Raw genomic sequence first — 8,951 nt, 5'->3', positions numbered from 1 at the left:
ATTCCTTTAAATATTGTTGGGCTTTGTTCTGCAACACAGTTAAATCACTTGAAATTAGTTTGAGTATTCCAAAAATTCTTTTCAAACTTTGCTGTGGTGAGTCAGATCAGCCCTTAATGAAGGGCTAATTTGGCCCCACTACTGAAGGACTACCTCTAGAGGATTTTACTCTTGGGTATTAGGAGGTAATTCTACTCTGGTAGGAACACAAACTTTAGTCCTGAATAAGCTCTGGAGATTTTTTTGGCCTACTTCTTCCAGATAGTTTTTTTCCAAGGCATTTGTTACTTTTTAAATTTAAACACACATAAGAAGATCTGCACTCAGCCATAGCTTTAGGGAACCTTCTTCAGACATGTCTCTATGCAGTTACTTCCTTTGTTTTATTTTGTCCCACAAATTCTGGTAATCTTAGCCTGCTTAATATCGTATTTTTGTCTGCTCAGTTCAGGGAGTTTGCTGGGCTCTGTTGGGATTTACCTTCTCTGTAGGCTGGATGTTCTCTCTAGGTGATAAAATGTGGCATCTGTAATACTAGTCTCATTTGTTCCCTTATATTAAGGATCACTGTCCTTTACTGCCTGTTTCTCAATGTCTGAAAACGGTGAATTCCTGTTTTATTTGGTTTTCTAGTTCAGGCGTCATTTCAAGAATCAGTCCAGTTGCTATGACTGTATCATAGGTTGGTGGCTAAAATTACCCTGGGGTTAAAACGGGACCCTTGGAACAGTTCAAGACAATTGGTCATCCTTCTAATGATTGCTTCTTATGAATGGTCAGGCCCCACAAAATGTGTTCTATTCAGAATTTTTATTGAAAAATATTAAAACTCAGGGAAACAAGTTAGAATATTAAATACTAGCATTTCAAGCCAGTATTTCCAAGCTTAAAGAAAATAAAACACTCAGAAGTACAGCATAAATTCAATTTGCTAAAAGATGACAAAGCTTTAGAGAGTTTTGTAGCTCCATTCAGCCTTTCAATGACATATATTTACATGGAAGAATCATAAAAACATAGATGGCAAAGAATGAAGTCCATATGATATTGTTTATCTTAATGACTTTAATCTGCATTTTGTTATACAGTAATACATACATTTTTATTAATGTGTATTAGTAGCCCCATCTCTTTTGGTCAAATTCAAAAACAATAAAATTAAAATAGCATATGGTAGAGTGTTAAACATACTTTCATTGCTTAATTGTAGAACATTATGACAAAGATTTTATTACTTTATTTTCTAGTGACCTCCATTTCTCTCTCTATTCTATTTCCAAGAAAGATTTCTTAGAAACTAACATAGAGAAATGATCAGTTGACATGTGTTTTAATTCAGTTTTGACATATCTGCTGTGTCGATGGTACTATAATACTGTTAAGACTGTAGAAGAAGTAAAACCCACAGCTTCTGCCTTCCAGAAGTTGGTGCTCTGTTTGGAGAAACAAGATATACCTGCACGAAACAGCATAAATACAAACCTTAGTGCACATGATGTAGCCTCTAAAGCAAGAGAAATGATGACAAAATGTAGCGTGTGGAAGTTGGATTAATCAGAAAAGTGTTCCCATGCAAAAAGGTGAGGTGCCAGCTGATTCTTCAAGAAAGGTATTATCACAGATAATAATAAGTAAGGCCTATATGGTGGGAAAGGCATGTACAGAAATACCACAGAGGTGATGAGTGTCGGTGAAGGGGAGGGTAGACTTCAGCGCTTGGCAGTGACTTTAGATATTTGATCTGGAAAATAATAAGAGCTACAGTTTGTATCCTAAGGAAGCTGAGATAAATGTGTTGTTATAGGAAGATTAGTTTTAGAGGTACATACAGGACTTCTACCCTCAACCCAGGTCTCTGGTCTGATTTCCAGACCTACAAATCCAAGACAGTTTGAATCCATGATCTGCTTCTCCCAAACACGGTGTTCTTTTAGCATTTCCATCACAGTGAATAGAAACTTTCATCTTATTGCATACACTAGATCTAGTACTCATTCTTGAGAGCTTTGTCTCCCTGTCCTTTACTTCCCATACGGAGCACATCAATAAAGTTCCATTAGCTTCACTGCCTGAAAAACCTCTCGAATCCTGCATTCATCTCCATATTCACTGCTAACAGTGTCAATGCCATAACCATCGTTTCTTACCTGGTTTTCTTGACTGGCCTGTATGTATTCACTCTGACCTCCCTCCAGTTAGTATTTCCTTTATATAGATTGATTTCTTTGAGCTGCAAAACTGATCATTTCATTCCCTGCATAAAAAATTCTTTAATGATTCCTCATTGCTTTTAGGAGAAAGACTCCGTTCTTGACTTGCAAGGTCCCTCAAAAGCTGGCTTCTGTATACATCTCCAGGTTTCAGCTTGCGCCTATGTGCGGAAACTACACAGATCCCACTGTTCCCTGGTTCTACCAGGGTTTCTTCTGTCATAGGGCCTTTTTCTGTGCGATTTTCTTTACCTCGAATGCTGTTTCTACCACCATGGTGGATTAAAGATGTACACAAATTCCTTGACACACCTGTTGAGAGATGGTGTTCATTTTCCTTTTGTTGAATCCAGACTGGACTACAATTACTTTGATCAAGAAAGTACAGTGGAAGTGAATTTGAGCCAGTTTGGGGACTAACTTTTAAGAGGACTAATTGCTTCTACTTTCGTCCCTTAGCCTGAGCTGCCACTTTAGAAGTGTGACTGTCTGAGAGAGAATGTGGAAGGGAAGAGGGAGGAGGGGAAGATGGAGAAGGGGCCCAGATAAGCCCAGTTTTCCAGCCGTCCCTGCCTAGACGCCAGGCATGTGCGTGAAGACCTTGGACCCTGCAGGTCAGCCCAGCTGCCAGCTACACATCATGGAATAACCGCATATGATGCCACATGGAGCAGGAGATTGCCTGGTTAAAATTCTGACCTACAGAATTATAAGACATAATGATAAAATGTTACTAAGCTATTAGGCTGTCTTTTTTATTTTTGTTTTTGTTTTTGTTGGCAAATATCTAGAACAGCCACCTTTCCCTGTCAACCTTGGTAACCCATATATCCACATTATTTTTCCTAATCTCAGCTCAAACATCTCATCCTTATTCCCCCTATTGTATACTCTCATGGAAACAAGCTCCTTTCCTCTGTAGTGTTTGCTAAAGTTCAATTTTATATTAGTTTGGTGAAAATTTGATTAATACCTGTTTTTGTTTACCAAAAAAAGGAGCAGGCATTCTGTCATTTTGCTGTTTACCATATTTCTAGCACCTAACTTTGTGCTTGGCACACAGTTTTATTCAATAATGAATTGTTGAATGAATGAATGAATGGATGGATCCAAGATTGATAGTAGTGGCAAGGAGTGGTTCTAAGCAAGTAAATTCACAACATTTTATTATAAATCAGGAAGAATAGGGCGACTGGAGTTTCTGCTTTTCTTTAGGGGGATATATACTGAAAATTAGTTCATTCCTAAGTGTTTTATTGAATCGAGTGCAACAAGCATCTCTGTCAAATTTAGTCTTTAGTGTTAAGGATATTTTGAAGCTATACAGAAAACCATGAGTCCTTTTAAAATTATTGGCCAGGTTTATAATTGAATTAATTTATGGGGCAATTTAGTCAAATTGTCAGTTAGTGCCAGAGTCGCTGCTTGGTTTGTTGCATTTCCTAAAAATGAGTCAAATTCATTGTCTGCCTGAGTAAAACAAAAAAAACTGCATGTAAAATAGCATATCTATTCATCACATTCATGTTTTGTTTTAGTGGAAATGTATTCTGGATCATGGAGGAAACTAGCAACTTTCATATGAAACTTGGCATCTGAAATGCTTTCTTTCTTGAAAACCTTGATATTTATGAAGAAATCAAAGTCTTATGACTGGATTTTCTGGCAGTTCATAAAATATTTATGGATGGAACAATCCAAAGGACTATGTCTGGCACATTTTAAGTTTCCTTCAATCACAAAACAACCAAATCCATTAACAGATATTTTAAAAGATACCCATACTTTGTTCTGGAACCTGTTAGGCACAGTACGACAGTCCCTTCCTGCCCCAGGGTTGGCTCAGCTCTACAGGTACAGAAGGCCTTCCCCGCTGGCTCGGTGCCTGTCCCAACCCTCACACCTGATACACGAGGGCAGAGACCCTGTCAGGTCACCAGTCTGACCTCAACGCCTAGCACAATGTTAGGTTCATTAGTAATGACTACAACTTTAGTACGTTCTCCCAAGTTGTACCCGCCAGGAAAAGCAAAGCCAGTCAAGACGTCTGTCTGTATAGAGACATGTCACGATGAAAGCCGGGTTTAGTCTTGGGAGAGAAGCGGGGGAGATTGTCAGGGAGAACTCTGAGAAGTCATCTCAGAGTCTCCTGAGTGCTTGTCTGCTAACCTTGTCAACAAAGGGCAAGCTGAGAAATTGAGTCTAGAAAGGTGCTGATCTGTGATCTGCACACTCCCAGATAATTTCTGTTTAACTCTGTCAGGATAAATGAGAAGAGAATATTACATGCTAAAAGTTTCCTTTTTTTTTTTTTTTAAAAGTGCCATATATGCGTGCTTGATGTGGTGTGAACATGTGTTGGTTCTCTTGCTAAGAATTAGTGTTAATTAGTGTTACCCTTGCATCTTGTTTATGAATATGATCGGGTTTTTTGGCCTCTCTTTCCCGTAAATCACCTCACAGAAAACAAAATAGACTGCAGAGAACTTCAATATGACCTCAGAAATAAAGGCAAATTTTTGATATATTGTTTTGATATTTCAAGGCAATATTGAACAGACCACTACTAGCAGTGGTTCATATTCATGGATAAATTGCTGTTCAGTTTTAGTTTATCATTCATTTATGAGCCTCTGAAATGACATAAAATTTTAACAGATTTCTGCATACTCTTTATAATAGAAAACTGCCAGCATGGAGATTCAGTAAGCCCACATGCCTCAGGCTGGCCCTGCACAGTGGCAAAGCTGCTCTGGAGCTGGTTACAACCTTACGCTAAGCCTGACGCTGTGGTACATACGTTGTCTACTGAGGGGTAAGCCTGGACAACCGAACAGCCATGCCATCTGTCAACAATGAGTGAATCTGAGGTTAATAATTTTTTTTTAAATGAGAAATATAGTTTACTAAAAAGTTTCTCCTGTGGCATTTACTCAGCTTATTATACAAAAGTAACAGTTTTTACAGCAAAGGTTCTCAAGTTCTTCTTCACAGTCGGCAACGTCAGCATCATCTGGGACCATGCTGGAAATTTAAATTCTTGGGCCTTGCCCCAGAACTTCCTAAGTAAGAAGCTCTGGGGCTGGCCCCAGCATTTCCTGTTTTAGCAAACCCTGTAATGTGGTTCTGATGCCTGTTTAGGTGTGGGAACCACTGGCCTATAGAATTTGGTGGCACAGTACATTTAACAGAAAAGAAACTTAGAAAGATCTGTCCTATAAAATAACTATCTAGATTGATACGTCTGAACTTTTTACTCATAGATATTTTGTTGGCACTATTTTTAGAGTAAAACTCGCCTTAATATGTATGTCCTTAAGAATATTGTCCCAACAGTCCATCAATTCATTGTATTAGCACATTAAAGTATTAAAATACTAAATGGATAAAGTATATCAAACACTACATTTTCATTAAAAATAGATGAAAAATGATATCTTGTTCATAGAAGCCAAGTAATAAAGATTGTTCCATTCTGTAATTAAACTTGCCTATTGTTATTTAAATGTGATAAAACTCAGTGCTTCAGATTCTCCAGTTACTGGACATGGAACTGGAGAGAGGCCCAGTACATTTCCAGATGGACAGCTGGACAATTCATTAGTCTGAGGCCTTCTCCCTATTTTTTAATGGTTTTTTTTTTTTTTTAACTGTCCTGATGTATCTAGCGTGACTTGTAGCATTCCACATGGGTTGGCTTTCTGTTAAAGTATCCCATGACCCTAACTTACATTCTTTCTTCTTCAGGGATACTTCATTGTGGCAAATCTCTGTTAATTGAAGGAAAAATGTCACAAGATCAAGTTAATTTCTGCTAATTGCCCAATGGAAATGGATCCTGTTTAGCACATACTAGTTTTTAACTGAAAGCAATTAGGCATTATGCAAAGGCTGAGGAGAGATGTCCAAACACAAAGGGGCAGACATTTTGAGTCATACAGAACTTTTCTGACTTTCTTTAAATCGTATTGCTCAGGTGACCAGTGGTTTTTTTTTTGTGTGTGTGCTTTTCTGCCACCATGCTGGTTTGGTTCTGGGCTGAGTGTTGAAGGATCACCAGTGGCTTCTTTCTCTGAGGACTTTCTTGAAGATGTGTCTAGAACTCACTCTCATGAAGGATCACACCAGTTCTTTGGACAGCGTAACCAATTAAACTGCTCATGTAGCATTACTGAAAAATTGTGGTAAAAAATACATAACATGTAAGTTACCATCTGTATCGTTTTTAAGTATACAGTTCAGCAATGTGAAGTATATGCATACTGTTGTGAAACAGCTCTCTAGAACTTTTTCATCTTGCAAACCTGAAACTTTCCACCCAAGAAACAACCCTCCTTGTGCCCTGTCCACCATCCTGTTAACCACTCTGCTACTTTCTGTCTTCATGAATTTGCCTACTTTATATACCTCTTACTACAGAATCATACAGTGTTTGTCTTTTTGTGACTGGCTTATTTCATTTAGCATAATGTTCTCAAAGTTCATTGATGTAGCATGTGGCAAGATGTTTTTCCTTGTTAAAGATGAATAATATTCCACTGTACATGTATATCATGTTTTGTTTATCATTTCATCTGTTGAACAGATGAATATTTGAGTTGTTTTCACCTCTTGGCAATTGTGAATAGTTCTGCTCTGGACATGGTGTGCAAATATCTTTTTGAAATCCTGCAGTTCTTTTGGGTTTATACCCAAGAGTGGGATTGCTGGATCACGTGGAAATCTTTTTAATTTTTTTGAAGAATCCCATACTGTTTTCCATATCTGTTGCATGATTTTATAAACCAGTCAACAGTGCACAAGGGTTTCTAATTTTTTGTCTCCTCAACAACACTTGTTACTTTTGCTTTTTTTTTTTTAATAGTAGCCATCCTAATGGGTGAAGGGTGATACCTCACTGTGACTTTGACTTGCATTTCTCTGATGATTAGTGATGTTGACTATCTTTTCATATGTGCATTAACCATTTGAAATTATCTTTCGAGAAACGTCTGTTGCAGTCCTTTACCTCTTTTAAAAATCAGGTTATTAGATGTTTTATTGTTTAGTTAGTTATATAATCTGGATATTAATGTTTTATCAGCTATATGATTTGCACATATTTTCTCCAATTCCTTTGGTTGCCTTTTCACTCTTCTGATTGTGTCATATCCAAGAAATCACTGCCAAGACCAATATCATGAAAATTTTCCCTTACATTTTCTTCTGATTGCTCATGGAGTTTTAACTTAAGGAGCTAAACTGTCACTCTCAGTACCTTTTTTTTTTCCCCCTGGAAGGTATAATTTTAACCACAAATTGTGACACTGTGGATGAAATAAAAGAAAATATTTATTTGAGGCAGTAGTCTGAAGCAAGACACAGTTCTAAAATTTTCCCATTGTTGAGAACGTAACGTGAATGAACTACTTCAGTTTCTTGTTTATAATAAAAGGCATAATGTCTTTTTAAAATTTACCATTTGTTGAAAGTATCTTTTAAAACTAGGAATAAACTTTAAGATAGTGTGTATTTCAAGCAAAGAAGACAGCTCCTATTTATAAAATACCTGACTTTGAGGCTTTCTCTGTTTCTTCCTGGCCATCTTACTGTTGCTAAGATTTCACATTTGGAAGATGGTGCAATTGAAAAGATACAATCAGTGATCTCAGAACTAGCAATTTTCCTGGGAAAAGATTGGCTATTTGGCGATGAAGTGATGACATTTCAAAGTTCAACATTTGCCCATCATTCTGGAAAAAACAACAAACCACTGATAGAAGAGCTTCAGATTTAACAAGTGTGGCTTTATACTCCATCCCTCTCCAAGAAAAACGTAGGTTTCCAGGTCCAAAAAATTGGCTTATGACAAGCTATTTTCAGAATAAAATGAAACATAAGTAACTTAATTCTGGAAGATATGATGGGATGAGACTGCAGTAATTTTCTGAAATGGACTTTCGAATGCTGTGAAATATGCTGAAAATAACTGGCTAAGCATTCACTCCCCTGTCCCCAGACTCAGAAATCGGAGATGTGACTCTTATTTTTTTGCTCTAAAATGGCATCTCCTCATAAAATCATCTTGGGAGGATGATTTAAACCTCATTGACAATGAACAATAGGGAGCTAGAACAACATTTAGTAACATTTTAATAACAAAAATAACTCCCAGGGATTCAAAATATCTATTTAAACCTCCTGTCTCTCTTTACTAAGGAGGAAGGAAGTTGAGATTGCTCAGAATTGCCTGTTGGCAGGAAGACAGGCTGAGTAGCTGTTGTTACCTGATTCACAAGGGGGAAGGCCAAGTAAGGGGCTGATGAGGATTAAGGAGGTAATGAAAGTTACCTGTGATTTTCTGAATCATGTGGTAAAAGTTATTTTACTCTGTACATTGATTTGACAATAATTTGAATGCCTACTATATACCAGGTACTATTCTTGATGTTGGAGATTCATTTGGAGGGGAAAAAAGAGCCAAGAAGTGCCATTCTCACTGAATGGAGCTGGGGCGGGGTTGGGGGTAGGTGGGGAGGAGAAGGAGAAGATTTAATCTATCAGCTGAAAGAAACAATACAGTAAAAAAAAAAAAAAAAGCAGTGTAAGGGGGCTTACTGTCTCAGATCCAGTGGTCCCAGAAAGCTACCCTAAAAGAATGACGTGTGAGTGGAGACCTGATTGAAGTGAGGCAGCAAGTCCTGTGATAACCGAGGGAAGGGAGTTGTAGGCAATGGGAACAGCAAGCGTGAGGACCCTGAG

The sequence above is a fragment of the Vicugna pacos genome, chromosome 3 (genome assembly GCF_048564905.1).
Source record: "Vicugna pacos chromosome 3, VicPac4, whole genome shotgun sequence".
Lineage (NCBI taxonomy): Eukaryota > Metazoa > Chordata > Mammalia > Artiodactyla > Camelidae > Vicugna > Vicugna pacos.
Note: the sequence above shows the minus strand (reverse complement) of the source record.